At 38.3% G+C, this 19,247-nt stretch overlaps 1 long non-coding RNA gene across 1 annotated transcript; it reads right to left on the bottom strand.

Moving 5' to 3' along the window:
* Positions 1-951: 951 nt before the first annotated feature.
* On the bottom strand, positions 952-17,389 carry LOC130600350 (uncharacterized). The gene is made up of 3 exons (XR_008972437.1): positions 17,336-17,389; positions 1,658-1,712; positions 952-1,020 (listed from the first exon to the last, which is right to left on the bottom strand). It is a non-coding gene; the product is annotated as an uncharacterized LOC130600350 (long non-coding RNA).
* Positions 17,390-19,247: the final 1,858 nt, after the last annotated feature.

Below are 19,247 nucleotides of genomic sequence, written 5' to 3' on the forward strand. Positions count from 1 at the left end.
CATAAATTCAGCCTCCATGCAATGAACTCTTTATGAAAGGGCATTTAATTGCCTGATAAGATATAATGGCTCCTTTGCATCAATAATAAAATCAATAATCTGCATTTTTTAAACCTCTCTGAATATCCATTGACACAATAGGTTTTTGCAGTCCATAGTCCTTCAGGTCCATTGGAACACTAATATAAGAGGTTTGAAGCTATTAAATATACATTTAACATGATAGAATATTATGAGTCTATTTGAGCTCAATGCCGTAAAACTATACCTCTAAAAATCCTCCTCAGTAAAGTAATTTATGACATAAAATATGTTTATTAAAACTCCCTGAATACAGATTTATGTTATTTTATGTGAAGACTGCAATTGAATATGCTTCAGGACCAGTCCTGCAAATGCTTTCCATGAAGTTCAGAGCTTATTACCTACATAATCCCTCTTGGAGTCAATTGGAATACTCCCAAGGGTAAAGTTACTCATAGTCATTCGTATTTGTAGCTTCAAACTTGTTTCAACAGCTCTGCCTCTGATTCACTGTGTGATCTAGCAACTCATTTGATTAGCTATGCTTATCTGACAAAGGGAACCATTTAGTGGGTAAACTGTAAGATAAACTGTATTTTTGCTATGTAGTTAGATGCACAGCACTACAGGTACTAATTGTTACTATTACTGCTTTTATTAATCAGCTATATCAGTGGTACAAGTGGACCAAGTAAAGAAAGAAAAATGTTCTCAGATGAAAATACTTTGGGATATACCTCTAAAAAATTAAGTGTGCCTCCTACTCTATGCCATAACCCCCTTCCTAAGACTAAAAAAATAAAATAAAATAAAAATATCAGCCATGCAGGGCTGTTTATAGAATATTTGTTAAAAAATATTGCTTTTCTGATGAAAATGGTTATAAAATTTTATTAAAAAAATTTTCCACCTGCCTATATCACTTATCCACATATCTCTGGAGTTTCCCAAAGGTCACTTCCTCCATGCCACTGGAGGAATGGGTTATCACTGTACCTAGGAAAGAGCAAGAGCTATTAAAGAACTGCATAATACTGTTTTCATTTCTATGCTTGTATAAGCTGTGGGAGTGATGATTTTTACATTAATTTCAGATATAGCTTTGAACATATACTAAAGGAAATGATACATTCTCACCAGTTTGCTTCACAGTAAATTAATGAAGAGCTTATTATCAGCTAAGCTCACAAGCTAGCTAACAAGGTACAGTTTGCCGTGCAGGCACGGAATGGTCCCACTTAGTCATTTGTGAATGACATCACTGTCTAAGCATTCAGAAGGTTAACCAACAATTTTCATGGAGGAATGCTAATCTTTTAATATCCCTTCCATAGGATATTAAAACTGCTCAAGGAAACTGTTTATAGGTGAAATACTGGAGTGAAGAATGAAGAAATAAATCTGGCTAGATCTCCCCACTGTAACAGCAGAGGATTTACATATGTTTGTAGGATTTTGCTCATTCTAAAATAGAATTCTTCAGTGATACAGAAATCTGCTTAAGTACTGAGGCCCAACTACAGGTCTGTGCCACCACGTTAGCAGGTTGATGTAAGGGATAGCAGGATGACAGTGATTTTTGAGCTCACTTGAAGCATATACCAACATACACTATACTTGTTTTTCTAGATACCTGTCTTGAACCCTGTTACTGTGCTGTGAGAACGTAGGCGATAATTATTAAAGGGCTTACAAAGAAAAACAAGACAAAAATGCAACAGTGTTAGTATGTCACACTTCAGTAGCAAGCTTTTTACTACTGGAGAAAATCAGACAATGAATCTTGCTCATTCTGGAGTCCTCACTACATTGTTTGATTTCTGGGGGGTTGTCAGCACCAGGCAACAACAAAAATATCGCACCCAGCTAATGGAATTTATCCAAGCCTTGGTTACAACATGAAAAAAATGGTTTTGATAATATAGCCTCCTGACAAATATTTTGCACTTCTATCGGTTCCATTCTAAATGAATATGACTTCTCCCCATTAGTAACTTATTAATAACAAATAAGAAATTTTGAAAATCTAATGCTGCAGACCTTAAGATTAGACTTTATTTTAATAGAAGAATATCTTCAGTTGTGGTACACAAACAACTCTATTGACTGATTTATAGTGCAGTGGCTAGACTGTTCTGTCTGGAACTGACATCCCTCTAGTAGAGGTAGGATAAATATTATCACTGAAAGCAGCGCTATTGTATAGCCCAGCCTGCACATGACTATTTTCTTATGAAAGACCCATCTAATCTATGTGCTTCAACACCCTCCCCCCCTCAAAAAAAAAAAAAAAAATCTCCAGTCTTTCTATATTCATAGCTTGTCTTTCCCTTCAAAGCCCTAAGTTGATTCATCATAAAAAAGTACCATATTACCATAAGCTAGGAAAGGATTTTCAAAGAATTGTGCTACCAGCTGATAAAGGATTTGGGAGACTGTAAATCCTGTATTATTTGTGTAATACACTCTACATGAAAAGCAGGGTTAACATACAGTTCAGCCCAGGCATATGCCATAATAAAATATTTGCCTTTAGGTAAAGACAAGAACTAAAGGAAGACCTTCAAGGGTTGAATAGTTCTAGTCACAAGCCAACATCTATTAGGACTAGCAGTAAGAGTTGCACAACAGCCCCCAAAATAAACAAAACAAACAAAAATATCTCCATCATTTGTTTTTAAGTGAAATCTAAAATGGCAAATGAGTTTGTTAGCAATGTAGGACTGACTGCCTAGGTGTAAAGACATTGCTGTGGATGACAGTCGAAGTTACTTGTGCTCGCTTCCATTTTCAAAATTTTCTGTCTGCTGACTCCGCTTTGAGAGGTGAAGCTGTAAAGAGGGATTTTCAATTATGGGAGACTTATGTGGCTGGCTAGCAATTAGTACCACCTTGGATCTAACCACTGTACTAGTGACCCAAACCAGAAGTGTCTCTCCCTGACCTTAGGCACCTGACACGTTACTGACTGCACATTCATAACAAATAAGGGGACCCCAGAGCACTTGTTAAGCAGGCACTTAGTTTAAGGCTGCTATAAATTTTTCCATAAACTTAGCTGTACTATGTACATAGATCTCAGTAGATCCATGTGTGGGATTAAACTCTCGTCTTTGAAACATGAGCCTTGGAATATATTCAGTGCCAGTTATGATGAGCTTTCTGGTAGATAGATTTATTTCAGTGACTAGGAGGAAAAAATACAGTATCAAGTGGTTCAAATTGTATCTCTTATTTTCCCTGCTAATCCTTGCGCTATCTTTCAGAAGTGAGAAATCTTACAAGAAGAAGATATAAAATTTATATATTGTATACCTGTCCTTTCATTATACTAATTATAAAATTTGCCAATTCTTACATTAAAGCTACGAAACTACATTTACATTTAGGAATCTAAGGCACAGAGTCTTTGAAATGAGGTGGGGGCTTTTTTGTTTGCCTTTTTTCAACCCTCACCAGTGAAAACACTTGGGAAAAAATTAATTCCCCCAATGATCAAGTTTTGCATAATAAAATAAGAATTTACTGTAGACTTCACCTCAGAAGAGTAATGGTGTACTGATGTTTTAATAGGAGAGAGATGAGTAAGGGGGGTGTGTATGTGGGTGAACACTTCAAAAAAACATCGAAAAAAGTGCTCAAAAGAAAGATGGAGTGTTCCAAATTGCACTGAAATTGCCCTGAATCTCCACATTTATCCGACAGACTTTGGGAGGAGGGGATGAGAGAAGGTGGTGTACTTTATTTGATTGAGCTGGCATTTTAAAGGCAAAATAACTAAAGTACTTCTGAAGTACTTAAATAATGTTTGTGGAGCACGGGTTTACTGATCAGTATGACTCAGATCTTGTGAAATGCTCTGTAGAAAATGCCGTTTAGGATTTCAGAGGAAACACAGAGGGATTTGTCCTGTAATGCAAGCCCAGATGAAGGTTACTTTCCTACAGGCCTGGAAACCTTGATTTATCTCTCTAAAGGGGAAAAGATGCAAGCATTTGATGGAAGGCTCATTTATACAGAAAAAAATATTTAAACCAGAAAATTCCCTTATTCATCAGCTACTAGGACAGCATACAAAAGGTAACATTTCTGCCCAATTTGTTATCTTGAACCTGGTTTGAAGCAATTTTTCCTGAAAATTCAGGAATACTTCAACATAGCAGCTGAAGACACAAGCTCCCTCCTGCCCCAAATTGTAAAAGTTAGAGAATCACAGAATCATGGAATAATTTAGGTTGGAAAAACCTTTTAAGATCATGAAGTCCACCTAGCACTGACAAGTCTGCCACTAAACCATGTTCCAAAGTGCCACATCAATGCAGCTTTTAAATATCTGCAGGGATGGTGACCCAACTGCTTCCCCAGGCAGCCAGTTGCAGGTCTTGACAACTCTTCTGGGGAAGAATTTTTTTCATAATATCCAATTTAAATCATTTCTGATACAAGTTGAGGCCGTTTTCTTCGATTCTGTAGCTTATTACTTGGGAGAAGGGACCAGCGACACCTGCCTTGTTAAACCCTTCTTTCAGGTAATCATAGAGAGCAGTAAGATCTCCCCTGAGCCTCCTTTTCTCCAGGCTATCCAAGTTCCCTCAGCTGGTCCTCGAAAGACTTGTGTTCCAGACCCTTCACCACCTTCTTTGCCCTTCTTTGGGTGCACTACAGCACCTCAATATCTTTCTTGTAGCGAGGTACTCAAAACTGAGCACAATATTTGAGGTGTGGTCTCACCAGTGCTGAATACAAGGGGATGGTCACTTGCCTGGTCCTGCTGGCCACATTATTTCTGATAAAAGCCAGGATGCAATTGGTTGTCTTGGCCACCTGGCCACACTGCTGGCTCTTATTCATCTGTCTGTCACCTAGCATCCCTAGGTCCTTTTTTCACAAGGCAGCTTTCCATCCACTCTTCCCCAGGCCTGTAGCACTGCATGGAGTTGTTGTGACCCAGATGGAGGACTTTGCCTTGCTGAACCTCATACAACCGGCCACAGCCAGCCTGTCCAGATCCCTCCGCAGACTCTTCGTACCCTCAAGAAGATGAACTCTCACCCAACTTGGTGACATTTGCTAATTTACAGAGGGTGCACAAAATCCCCTCATCCAGATCGCTGAAACAGAACTTGCACCAATACTGAACCCTGGGGAAAAACACTTGTGACCATCACCAGCTTCATTCACCACAAGTCTTTGGGCTCAGCTATCCAGCCAGCTTTACATTCAGCAAAGGCTACACCCATTCAAGCCATGAGCAACCAGTTTCTACAGCAGGAAAATGCTGTGGGAAATGATGTCAAAGGCTTTACTAAAGTCCAGGTAGACAACATCCATAGACTCTTCCTCATGCACTAAGCAGGTCACCTTCTCACAGGAGATCAGGTTAGCCAGGCAGGACCTGTCTTTCATAAACCCATACCTACTGGGCCTGGTCACATGGTTGTACTGTACATGCCACAGGATAGCACTCAAGATGATCTGCTCTGTAACCTTTCCCAGCACCCAAGATCAGACTGACAGGTCTATAGCTCCCTGGATCCTCCTTCCAGCCACTCTTGTAGCCAGGCATCACATCTGCTAACTTCCAGTCAACTGAGACCTTCCTGCTGAGCCAGGACTGCTGATAAATAAAAATGGCTGTGAGCACATCCACCGGTTCCCTCAGTATTCTTGGGTGGATCCTGTGTGGCCCCATAGACTTGTGTGTGTTTAAGTGGTACAGAAGGTCACTGACCACTTTCCCTTGGATTATGGGGGCTTCATTCTGCTCTCTGTCTTCCAGATCAGGGGGCTGGGTACCTAGAGAACAGCTGGTCTTACTATGAAAGACTAAAGCAAAGAAGGCATTAAGTACCTCAGACTTTCCCTGATCCTTTGTCACTGCTTCCCCTGGTGTCCGATAAGAGATGGAGATTCTCCTTGCTTTAGAGGGGCTATAACTTCAAGAAACTGAAAATGTGAGGAGATAACACTTTCTTTAATATGATCCTGTTGCAATTCAAAGAATCTCCTCTTACTCAGTAGAACCCCATTTAGGAATAAAAGGATTTATGCCTGCATCAGTCAGGAGAAACTGAGCATCATTAAGCAACAGAAGAAGAAAAAAAACTCGTAACACCACAGGAGCTCTTGAAATTTCTGAATTTTCATGCATTTTGGGGGGCCAAAAATCGTTTGATTGTGAATATAGGTCACAACAAATATCACAGTACAACAACAATTTCTTGGTACTGTTCATATGCTTCCTGGGTAAAGCTCTCCCCTTTCATGTTTTTCTGGAGCCCTGTACTAATTTTACATATATACTAAGCTATAAAAACTAAGAAAGAAATGTATCATTCGCTGCTGATTTATATGTTGGAAATGTTGGAGCATGGATTTCATTTTTATGGTATTTCCAGCACCTAGAACTTTGCCAAAAGCTAAACCAGCAGTAAAATGAATATGGGGTTTGATTCTCCTTTTCACTCGCATCGATAAAACAAGGCATGTAATTCCTTTGACTTAGACAAGGTGTTCATTATTTACATTGACCTAAAAGGAAAGTGAACTACTATCAATCAGAAGAATCTGTATCAATAGCTAACATATGAAAGAACTCAACAGTGTATGACAGTCATATCTTACAAACCTGAAGATAACAGTGCAGTAGCTGGGAAAGGGTTAGATTTTGTTTTCTTTCATAGCCAGAGTTTTGGAGCCCAGCAAAGCTGTGGATCAGCACCAACAGCATAGCAGTGACTGAGTCAGCCTTAATCCCCATGACATGAATGCTTTCCTGCTCTGGCCATAAGTTCTCTTGTCTCTGGGAATTAAGATATTGTAGTGTCAGTCTGATGTAAATGACAATTTATATCAATTTATTAAGCAGCATTTAGTCACAAAACAAAATTTCATTTCATGAGAAACAGAACTAGATTGGAAAACGCTTTCAATACATCAGAGTTTTGTCAGGAAGTGCCATTCACTAAACCCAAAATGGTTTGCTCAGAATTTCTCTCTTTCTGAGATTCACACATACCATCAACCAAATTCCTGACAGGCTGTTGGAAAGACCAGTACTTCCGCACTGTGTAACACAAGGGGATAAACTAAACATGCACTCACACATTCACTGCAATAGAGCTGACAGATTCAGGTTTCTCACAACAGAGTGCCAAATTTCATGTCAGGGACATGAGGACAGAGGGCCCAGGACCTTTAGCCTTATTGTAGAGCGAGTTCAAAAATATAGATATTCATACATATAAAAATTATTCAAAGTATGTTTTATAACTTCTAAGACTTATAAATAAACCCACATTACAATACTTATGTCATGGTGCATATATGCCAAGTTATCTATATAGAAGAATTCTAAAATAAAACACAGCAGAACTGACAAACAGAATTTTCACAAACAGTAAAATAATCACATGTACAAATAACTGAAGTCTAGTTTAAGCTTAGTAATAAGGTGCTGGAATGCTCTGCTCATCCCCAGCCAAACATTTTTTCTTTTAAACAATTAAGGAAGTCTGAAATTTTTTAAGTACTCATTAAACAACATCATGTTTGAGATAAATGGAATCATAGAGTAGTTTGGTTTGGAAAGGACCTTGAAAGGTCATCTAGTTCAACCCCCCTGCAATGAGCAGGGACATCTTCAACTAGATCAAGTTGCCCAGAACCCCTCCTAGTCTGGCCTTGAATGTCTTCAGGGATGGTGCATCCACCACCTCTATGGCAACTTGTGCCAGTATTTTACCACCCTCACTGTAAAAAGTTTCTTCCTCATGTCCAACCTGAACCTCCCCTCTTTTAGTTTAAAACCATTACCCCCATCTTATCACAACAGGCCCTGCTATAAAGTCTCACCCCATCTTTCTTATAAGCCTCTTTTAAGAACCCAAGGATTATCCAAGCCATATAACCGGATATTCTTAAAAACTTAATTGTGCGAAATTGTGCAGGTGGGAGTCTGTGCAGCTCCATGGTTATTGTCAGACACGTCTAAATGTTTGTTCTTTAAACAACGGAGCAATTAAAGATAAAGGAAAAAGAAAATCAAACCCTATCAAGCTGTTCATTCAGAGGACTCACAACGTTTTTTTAGAATCGATAGGCTTCTGTATAAATCACCCATAGTAAAGAGCGTTACTGGCTGCTCAGTTGTCTCACCATCAGTCGCACAAGGTGGTAGTGGCACCTCAGCATCTGCCCAACATTCACATGGACAATTACTAACATTAATTCACTTTCAACATGTTCCCAGGGTTCAGCCACCCACACTTTGCTGTAAGATTTATAGATAATTTCTGGTATAAAATATTTTGTTTAAATAACGAGTCTTTCTATAGCCATGGCCATGTAATTAACAGTAGCCTGCATCATGCATACTGCTTTCATCTTGATTTAATACAGCTGGAATATCATGCACTTTCATTTTGTCAGGTTTTCATCTCCTTGCAAAGTTTAGGGATCTACAAATGGCTTTTCCCCCTTTCTTGTTTGTACTTTTTGATATACCCTCTTAGCCTAATTCCATTTGCTTCCCTATTGAAGACCCTTTCAGACTAAAATAACTGAATGTAGTATTTCTTTTAAGAGAACATTTTAGTTGGCAATAAAAAAAAAAACAAAAAAAAAGCCCACCTTATTTAAATACTAGCTGCATTCCTTTTTTTTTTTTTTTCTTTTTCTTCTAGGTAAGTCCTAATATAAGGGATTTTAGAAAAATTCCATTTCCACTAAAGGCTGGAATTGCAATTATTCCTGTCCAAAATGTAAATGTTTCAACACAAAAGGAAACCCAAGAAAGTATCTTTCCTGAGCCCGTTTTTCAGAGAATAATGCTCAGATGAAAATCTCTAGCATTTAAATTATACAGCCATCAGGGTGCAATATTGAGATTATATTAATTGTAGTAAATCAGTTTCCATTTTATGCACAACTACATCACTATGCTCTTATTGCATCGGTACAGTAGCTTGGGACCCTCTAGTTGTATAAGGTAAAGATGTGTCGTTTAAACCAAACATTAATTCTGCTTTCTGACCTCTACAGCCATGACAAAGACTTAGATATTTTATTTTGTTCCTAAAAAGGGGGTTTAGTAGTTCTTTTCATTCTCTTTGACCAATTGTTGCAGGAATATATACAGAGATAGTAACAAATTCAGCAAAATCATCCTCCTCCTCAGCAATTTCTAGTAGGTGTCACTGATTTGGCCCTTCACTCAAAGCCTCTAATTTTCCATGAGAGCTGACACACCAGATGACCCCACACTTAGCTTCTGCTTTAGATCTGCTCTTGGCCAAAGCCATCTCCTGTGCTCATCCTTTGTGCTTACCCTCTGTAAACAAACAAACATCTAACTCCAAAGAAATCAAATTTTCTAATTTCTGTGAGTGATGTCAAGTGATACATATACAATGTTACTGGACTTCACTTCCACGTATACATATTGATATATGTGACACAAAAACATGCAGCTGTTAAGTACATAGTGCAGACAGAAAATAATGCTCTGTTTTGCAGGTTTCTTGCCTGCACAGCTCTTTATGCGAGACTGTGTTCCCACAACCAGAATGGGATAAGTTATATGGTCATAAGCAGCAAGAACAAGTATCAAGTTCTCAGAGAACCCAACTGGAAGAGAAAGAAATGCCATTTTTAAAAGAGGAACATGTATCTACCTCTTTATGGGTATCCCCCAAAATTTTGGAAACACTTTGCTCGTACATTTTAGCATTAAAAGCTTAGGTACAGAAGAAATGTGGTTTGGTACCATCATTGCATCAAGTACTATTGAGGATACTGTGATATAGTACAGCACAGGACAGCTGGGATTACCCATTAATTGATCTAAGTTCATCCTAGAGCAAGGCATTTCACCTGTTTATCTCTTTATCAAATTGTGAAAATAAAATCACACTGCTACCCTCTGTAGAGAGCTTCCATAGGTAAGGATAGAGGCACTGCTGTCATGGTTTAAACAAAGTCAGCCATAAATCACACAGTCGCTCTCTCACTTCCCCTCCCCTTCTTCCCTCCCCTCTCCCCCCCGCCCCGGCTCCCAGAGGGATGGGGAGGAGAATCAAAAGAATGCAACTCCCACAGGTTGAGATAAGAACCGTCCAGTAACTAAGGTATAACACAAACCACTATTGCTACCACCAATAATAATAACGATAAGGGAAATAACAAGAGAAGAGAATATGATACCACCCACTGAAATGAGCCCGACCGAGAAGAGAGTGCCCTTCCGGGTAACTCCCAGTTACTCCCCTGGGCATGACATGCTGTGGTATGGAATACCTCTTTGGCTAGTTTGGGTCAGGTGTCCTGTCCCTACTTCCTCCTGGCCTCCCCTCCTCCCTGGCAGAGCATGAGGCTCACAAAGTCCTTGGTCAGAGTAAACGTCGGTGTTATCAGCTCCGTTCCCAGGCTGAAGGTCAAAACACAGTGCTGCACCAGCTACTAAGAAGGAGGAAAAATTGACTGCTACTGCTGAACCCAGGACAACTGCCAAGTCCATGCTTTGGCCACCTATGTACTATACAACAACTTCTTAATTTATAAAAATACATACTATATAGCTATAAAGATAACACTTGAACCTGTAACAGGTTGTACTTGAATGCTTTTACACATCTTTCAGGGCACTCTTCAGTTGGTTTTCTGTGCATGACTGCATTTTTCATTATTATTTAAATTCGTTAACCACATGAGCAGAATTGGCCGTGGGAGACTTCACAGAAGCAACCTCTGCCATTTGAACTAAGGATAATCCTGATAACAATGGCTATTCCCTAAAATGATCAATGCTACAATGGAATGAAGCTTTGCCAGTCAGCAAGTGTGTGTGGGGAGAAAAACACAGGAGTATCAACACAGTCATTCTCTTCTGCCTTCCAGCCACATTTCCATCATTCTGCTCCTTTTCTGCAGACGATCTGTCCTGGGTTCACCTGTAGCAGTCATTTGTCTCCTTCTTAGTATCTGGTACAGTGCTGTGTTTTCAGCTTTAGTCTGAGAACAATGCTGATAACACACTGATGTTTTTAGCTGTTGATAACTACTGTTTACCCTGATCAAGGACTTTTTCAGTCTTATGTTCTGCCTGTGAGGAGGGGCACGGGAAGCTGGGAGGAAGCAGAGACAGGACACCTGACCCAAACTAGCCAAAGGGGTGTTCCATACCACAGCATGTTATACCCTTTGCATAAACTGGGGGGAGTTACCCAGAGAGTCCAGATCGCTGCTCGGGTCAGGATGGGTATCAGTCAGCAGGTGGTGAGCAACTGTATTCTCTCCCCTTGTTTTTCCCCTTACCATTACTATTATTGGTGGTAGCAGTATAGTTTTGTATTATACCTTAGTTATGGGACTGTTCTTATCTCAACCCATGGGAGTTACATTCTTTAGATTCTCTTCCCCTCCTTTGGGAACGGAGTGTGGGAAGAAGCACGAGGGAGTGAGTGAGAAGCTGCATGGTTTGGAGTTAACAGCTGGGCTTAAACCACGACAGGACAGGATCCCTACTGCCACACTCTGACCCTTGCTTTCCTCTTTGCCTTGTTACACTCCACAGGTTTCTTATACCCAGCCCTTGTTTTGCTTATGTACCTTCTTCTCCAGAATTCTCTCTTCTTCCTTCAAGTTATGGTCTACCTCAATTACCTACCCCAGCAATTCTTCCTGCCTTAGGCCATTCTGGATCCTTATATCCTGTCTGTTCAAATAACAGGGGTCATACTACAAGCATTAGCTACTAGTCCAGCTTCTAATCCACTTTTCTACCTGTTCTCTTCTATGCTTCATGCAAAAGTCTTGCCTCTGGTTCTAGATCTGGTTCAGTGCTTTTGCCTCTGCAATGCAATAATGATGGAGCAATGCATTACAATTTAAAAGGTAAAGTCTTAAATTATTTTAACTGTTAATATTTCACTGACTAAGAAAATAACCTTAAGGATTGCCACAAGATCTGAAATACTGGTTATAACATCCCATCAACTGTTCTCATAATTTCTTCATGTTTAAGCGTATTTTTTCCTAATAAACCCCTGTGACTCATTTGAGAATCTGAGTTCTATATCCCATAGTTAATTACAATTTATGCAAGAAACATTCTGAAAGCAACAGGAATAGTTCTAGAGCTATTAGAAGGAAGACATTAGACCAATAAGACACTGGATATTCAAGTTACTGTAAAATACAGTAACAGTCCAACTTCCATTTCAGCATTGTAGGAACACTAACATTGGAAATTCCTAGCATATGGTAAGCTCTCTCTTGAAATTTACAGGATTACTTTATTTCAGAAGATCAAATTATTAATTTATTGTTCCCTGCAGTAAATGCTACGTACAACTCAGAATATTTCTGCTCTCTGATTGTAACACACATTAGTGGCTGTAACTGATTTTGTATTAGTCTTGCATACTTGACTTTGTTTAAGAGGGTGCACTGAGCATCATAAGTACTTGTAAGTGGATATGTAGACTTCTTTAAAATGTTGATGAGCAGCTGGCTCTGCATAAGATAATTGTTGTACTCCTTTACTATATTGTTTTATTGAATTGCTTTTTCTGTCCATATAAGTTCAATTTTTTCCATGAACAGTTAATACTAATTTTTCCAGTATCCTGAATTTTACTGGAATGTATTTATATGTTGATTTGTTCCACAGAGCGACACAGATATAGAACCCAGCAAGTATTTCTCAAATAACAACAGATTGGAACTAATGCGAGAAACTAATGTTCAGCTCAGGTGAAGTGTGTAAAGCAAACACATGAAACTGGTGTAAATAAAGAAAAAAGGACAGAAGAGATTTGTCTCTGTATACAGGATATGCGGGGTAAGAATGGATATAACAGGCAGAGGTTTCTCACAAAAGCATCTTTCATCTTTCCTGCAATGCTAATGTTTGTCATGAAGGTTAAAAGAGGCTAGAGTGGAAGCTAGAATTGGAATAAGCAATACAATGCCTGCATGGTCAGATTGGAGAGGTATCAAGCGGCTCTGGCTCCAACTTTAAGGATGCACCAGTGGATGGGGCTGCCTTTTATAGCCAATAGTTTACTTGCTGGTCTAATACCTTCCTAAAAATAAAGCTAAAGTTTCTCCAGGTTGAGACTAATTTTTCATGTTATTGCAACTTCTCCTTTTTTAAGGACAGCAGAAAGGCCTACAAGACCATCTATGTTTCTGCTCTATTTCTTGCCCTATTTAGATTTAAGTCAGGAAATTAAAATAATGACTAAAAAATGCATGTCATGCCTAAAAAGCACAGAATATTATCAAGGGAAGACAAAGACTGACACAATGGAGGAACAAGCTAAACAATATCCCGAGACGCCAAAACTGGCTGTGAATGAAGTTTTCAGAGCAAGGAAATAAAAACAGAAAGTCTTCCTCAGATGTATAAAGTGGAGTGAAGCTGACAAAAGAATACATTAGACCGTGGCAGGATATTAGAATAAACTTCATAAAGAAAGAAGATAATACAGCCCCAGAATTTAATGAGGTCCCTGTAGTGTTTGTAAGAAGAACTGGAGTTGAAAAGCAAGCAATAGACAACACACCTAAGTTTTTCAAAACGTATTGTGCCTAAAGGCCATTAGGTTAATGTTCAGATTTAATGAAAAAATGTATGTACACTTGAGGGTTAAATAGCATATAGCCAATCTCTCCAAACTGACTTAAGATTCTTCTGGGCAGGAGGGGGCAGTGCAGCTCCCACAAATATAAAACTCAGTCAAACACTGCATGAGAAGATGAGATAGAATAAAGTATAACTATTTCTCCTCTTGCTTGAATATACATTTTCATATTTTTTGGAAAGTAGAGCCAATTTATAAAAATAAAGAAATTCAATATTTTTAAGAAAATTAATTGGAGCATATAAAAATAGACATTTATATTAATGATATTTCTTACACTGTGTCTGGGCCCAGGCTTCCAGGTTCATCCTCAGAGAAGTTAGCCTCAGCCACAGGAAGTCAAGGCTCCTGAAGCCTATAACACTGGTGATGGGCTTTCCTTTTCAGGGCTGCAGGGATGCTCAAGGGCTGGGAGGAGCTGGGCAGGTGACTTGGAAAGATGATTGCTTTCTCAGGAAGAGGTTAATTAAAGAGGCATGCTACTGCAAAATATTTAGATTCAAAGGGATTTCAGGGCTTTATCTGAGAAAGTAAATGCCACCAGTATATTGCTGTCTGGCTTCAATAGACAGTCCCATTTCCTTGTATCTTGCAACTAGCAGACACTGCATATTATGGAATAAACAAACACCCAGATCCACAGTCCCTGAAATCATTAGGTGTTCCATTGACAACTGTGGGCTTCAGATTATAGACCTTTAAGAAGACATTACCTATTTCAAATGACTGCTTACTATGCAGCTAAAAGCAACCACAGATAAGACATTTTTTTAGCTGATAAAAAGCCTCCAGAGCAGTGGTTCAAAATTAGAGTTGCAACCTGAGACTGGGGTGTGAAGAGATTTTCCTGCAGGGTCACAACATATTCTATAAACATAAGATCTCATTGTAAAGGAAATTACTTCAAGCTCTTCTGGCAACAAAGATAACCTTCAGAATGTAAATATCTGAAGCAGTTTGGTTTATTGAATATATAATAGTAGGGAATACCCAGTTCACGATGCTTTCTGCAAGATTAGGAAACTAGTCTCTTCTGATTTTATAAATACAAAATAACAACTTTGTAAGCGTCAAATATAGGTACTATGCAACCAAATATGATGTAGTAACATATTTCAGGTGGGTTTTTGAACAGCACCAGTGTTTCTGACACAAGTCAGAATGCAGATATGCTGTGAAAGAACATAGGATGGAAATGGCTTGAATCTAGAGTTGCCTAAAGATTAATGAGTTTAAGTTTCAAATACCCTGGTTGATTAAAGACGAAAAGTTTAAGATATGGGAAACTAAAACCTGCCAATGTTTAAAAGTTGTAATACAAAGAAGGATTAAAATAGTAACAGAGAAGTTTCATAGGAAATGGGGGGTACACTGAAAATAGAAGCGCAAAAACTATAAACAATTTAATTCTTTACCAAGAACAAGTATTTGTTCATCTGTGAATTTCCTGCTTTCCATTATAAGATTTTACTACACGTAAGTCACATCCTTAAAGGTGACTGGTAATATACTTCAGGGGCTGAAATGCATAAGCACTTAGCCTATACAGCTGAAACTGCAGAACTGTAATTCTAACTCAAAAGCACAGGCATTGGATGATCCAGTCCTTGTTCACCCATCAAAAGCACAATCTGATACCTATGGAAGTTCACAGGTATTATTCATCCATTGTTTTCACATAGGAAAAAAAAAAAGAAAAAGAAAAAGGCTTTTTTTTTTTTTCTTCTCACAAATGATCTGAATTCTCAGTGCTTCAATGGAAATTAATACACAGAACCTAATCTTTCAGATGTCTAGGCTTTTTTCTACTGTAATTCAGAACACTTGTTGCTAAAAAGGTCTTTGATCTCTGGTTTGTAGGGTACTCATCTATGGGGAAAAGGAACTTGCATTAAAAGGGAATAAGAGGTGAATTTTAGAGGAAAAGCTAATATATGTGGAGAAAAAAAGCAGACTAAATCAAGTATCCAAAGCACTGAAAAACAGGCTCTGATTTCAGAAATACACATAGTCAGGCATTTGGTCCAATATCACTGAACTGAGCTGTTGTCATAAAATATATAAAGAAATTCAAGAGAAACCTAGGGAGGGCTGTAAAGAAACAAGGGGAGTAAAGAGACACACAGTTCGGAGAAAAGGAAAAGGGAATGAACCTGACACAACAAGTAGCCTGTTCCCGTTTTTTAAATTTTCCAAGAATAAACCTATTTAAAGAATAAAATTATTGCAAATCTGTCCCTACGGTTACTGTAGCAATAATGAATGCCATTAAAATGAATATTTGATAAATGAATAAATTAATAAAAACGAACGGAATAAATGAATGGGAAAAGAATATAAATACTAAATGGTGAAAATAAATGAATAAGTCTCTTAATAAATCCACTGTGCTTCAGTTTGCTAGTGCTCTATACAGATTAAATTCCTCTTAAACAGCATCTTGAAAGGAGTTTACATTGCACCACAAGGATATATATACTTCGGGGTTGCCAGGATAATCGAAAATAAACATCTATGTATGTACTATTGCTCAGATTCTTTAGCACATACCAAGCCCAACAATTTAGTTATTAGTTAGACTTTATAGTTAGAGCAGTCAGTGGCTGTTGCCAAGGCAGCAGTATCTCCATTTTTGCCCAAGTGGTTTAATTCTCTTATAGCAACTCTGCATTTCCTGTACTGCTATGTATTACAGACTGGTGTTCTTGGCAATGTACAAGACATGAATATTGGTATGTTCAGAAATCACACAGTCTAGAAGTCAAACAGGAAGGCGGGAGTTGAAGAAAGAGAGACAGAAAGATTTTTCAACACAGCAGTACCTCTCCAAAGAGGAAAAAATTAAAATTGATGGAGCGATTATTGAACATACAAGTGAAGAAATATTCTAAACAGGAGACCATAGCTATACAGATTGCAGACAGAAGGAAATGAATAGATACATAGGGCTAGATGAGTAACTGAAAGATTGAATAAAAAGGTCAGAAAAAAGAAATATTTGACAGCAGTTAACACAATTAAACTAGAAAAGAGTTCCCTAATTCACATTACTATTTCTGAGAAACTTAATCTGTGAAAGGCCAATACTTTGGTGGTTATTCATCCCAGAACCCCATTCTGGATGGAATTTGTGACAATAAACTTGTACCTCAGCACCTTTGTCATCCCCATACCATTAACATTTGTGTGCAGCTGCCTCCTTGCTTCATTATTTAAGGAACCTGATGTTAGGACTGAAATCAAAATTTTGACTATGGACCTTGTAGAATCTACTGAAAACGAAAACATTTTTTCACTGTTTAAAAGAAAAATTGTAGCTCAACTCAACTGGGAATTTTTAATAATTTTTAGCTATAGAAAATTAAATTATCCTTATGATGTATAAAACGTTCTCATTCTTCTACTCGCCACTATCAAGTTCTGAGTGCTCTGCAGAAACACAGCTCCCAGTAACTGAGGTTCATAACAGTCAATACAACAAAACCCCCATGGTATACATTAGTATATACCACCTGAACCTCATTAACAGATGAAATAAAGAATTCCTCAGATTTAAGCACAAGCACACTTAATCTATTTGCAATCCAAAATTCTATCTCTCCATAAACCAAACAATTTAAATTCCAAAACCAGAGTCACATAATTCTCAAAATAATACTGCATACTTGAAACACTGAAAGAAGCATAACATCAGTCCCATTTCAAACTGTTGTTGCAGACTTCACTTCAATTCTCCTCTCATCCACTGAAAGAGATACAGTAAAGAAAGACAACCAGAAAAAAAAAAAAACAACAAAACAACCATGTGCTTCTGATATAGCTGCATCCTGCTTTGGAATTAGCTCTGCACAGCTGCTGTTGTTTGGTCACTAATGTCATCATTTCTTAAGTAGATCTCGCTGAAGAATTTAGGCTAGTCTTTTTGGCAACTACTAAGTAACCCTAAGTTAGTAAGTCTCATGATGAGGTACCTGTTTTTCAACTTCTGCTTCTCATTCCAGAACGTGTTTCTTTTTGCTTTTTCTTTAACACAGTTTAAGGTTTGTAACTCAACAGAATTCTTCTATTTGCATCAAAAGGAGTGTGACTAGCAGGTCAAAAGAGGTGATCCTGCCCCTCTACTTTGCTCTCGTGAGACCTAACTTGGAGTACTGTTTGCGGTTCTAGTGTCCGCAACTTAAAAAGGACATGAAATTGATGGAACAAGCCCAGAGGAGGGCCACGAGGTATCAGGGGACTGGAGCACCTCCTGTATGAAGACAGGCTGAGACAGCTGGGGGTGCTCAGCCTGGAGAAGAGAAGGCTGCATGGAGACCTCATAGCAGCCTTCCAGTATCTGAAGGGGGCCTATAGGGGTGCTGGGGAGGGACTCTTCATTAGGGACTGTAGTGATAGGACAATGAGTAATGGGTTAAAACTTAAACAGGGGAAGTTTAGATTGGATATAAGGTGGAAATTCTTTCCTGTTAGGGTGATGAGGCACTGGAATGGGTTGCCCAGGGAGGTTGTGAATGCTTCACCCCTGGTGGTGTTGAAGGCCACGTTGGACAGAGCCTTGGGTGAGATGGTTTAGCATGAGGTGTCTCTGCCCATGGCACAGCGGTTGGAACTAGACGTTCTTAAGGTCCTTTCCAACCCTAACTGTTCTAAGATTCTGTTCTATGATTTGTCAGTTGGTAATTCCTTCCTATTTGATATCTTGCGTAGTTTCTGTACCACAGTTCTGAAAACAATTATTACAATATATGTGCTATAAATCATAAAGAAAATTTCAAATACAGAAGTCTGCATGAAAATGGCTAAGCAACCTTAGGATGGCTTTGTTATGGAAGGAGCCAAGACCTGCATCCCAGTATTTTCCAGTTTTGATATTTAAAGTTACTAACTTAAAACAAGCAGATGGCAATTAAACCAGAAAAATGAACGGGTTGTTCACAATCCATTAAGCGCAACATGGTTTGCCCTATTACCTGTTTCCTTTTTCTGATTCTTAAAAAGTAGGACCTGTACAGTGAACACTTGATATCTAACTATTTGTTTCTCCTTCTTTATCTATATATCTGTTGTCTCGGTAAATTTACAGAACTAAATTTACACTGGGTTTCACATCTGTCAGAATGTTTATTAGATTTTTAGCAATAGTTTTATTTGATTGGTTAACTTGGTTTTGAATCAATAACAGGGAAAGGCATTTTAATAGCTTTAATTCTCTATACCACACCACATTAGAAAACATTTTTTAAATTATCCTTGTTAACACTCTATTGTTTGCTAAGCCCCAAAACTGTTGATATCCCTCTAACACTTTTAAACTCTGTAAGTTAAAACAAGATTGATTAACAAAAAATCCTGAAATACAAAGTTCCATGTGATCATATGTACTCATTAAACGCCAAAAAGCCATTTTGTCCTCCTCATTCCCTTTTATAGCTATTGACTGAAATGTTGCATCAGTATCAATTATGGGGATTTGGAATGGTGAGAATGGTAGAGAAGCAGAGAATGAGATTTTAAGATCCCATCAAAGCCATAAATATTATCATTCTTACTGTTCTAATGTCTTTTAAGCTTTATTTA

The sequence above is a fragment of the Pezoporus wallicus genome, unplaced genomic scaffold (genome assembly GCF_028554395.1).
Source record: "Pezoporus wallicus isolate ANWC-B61680 ecotype Strahan unplaced genomic scaffold, APGP_CSIRO_Pwel_v1 contig_6899, whole genome shotgun sequence".
Taxonomy (NCBI): domain Eukaryota; kingdom Metazoa; phylum Chordata; class Aves; order Psittaciformes; family Psittacidae; genus Pezoporus; species Pezoporus wallicus.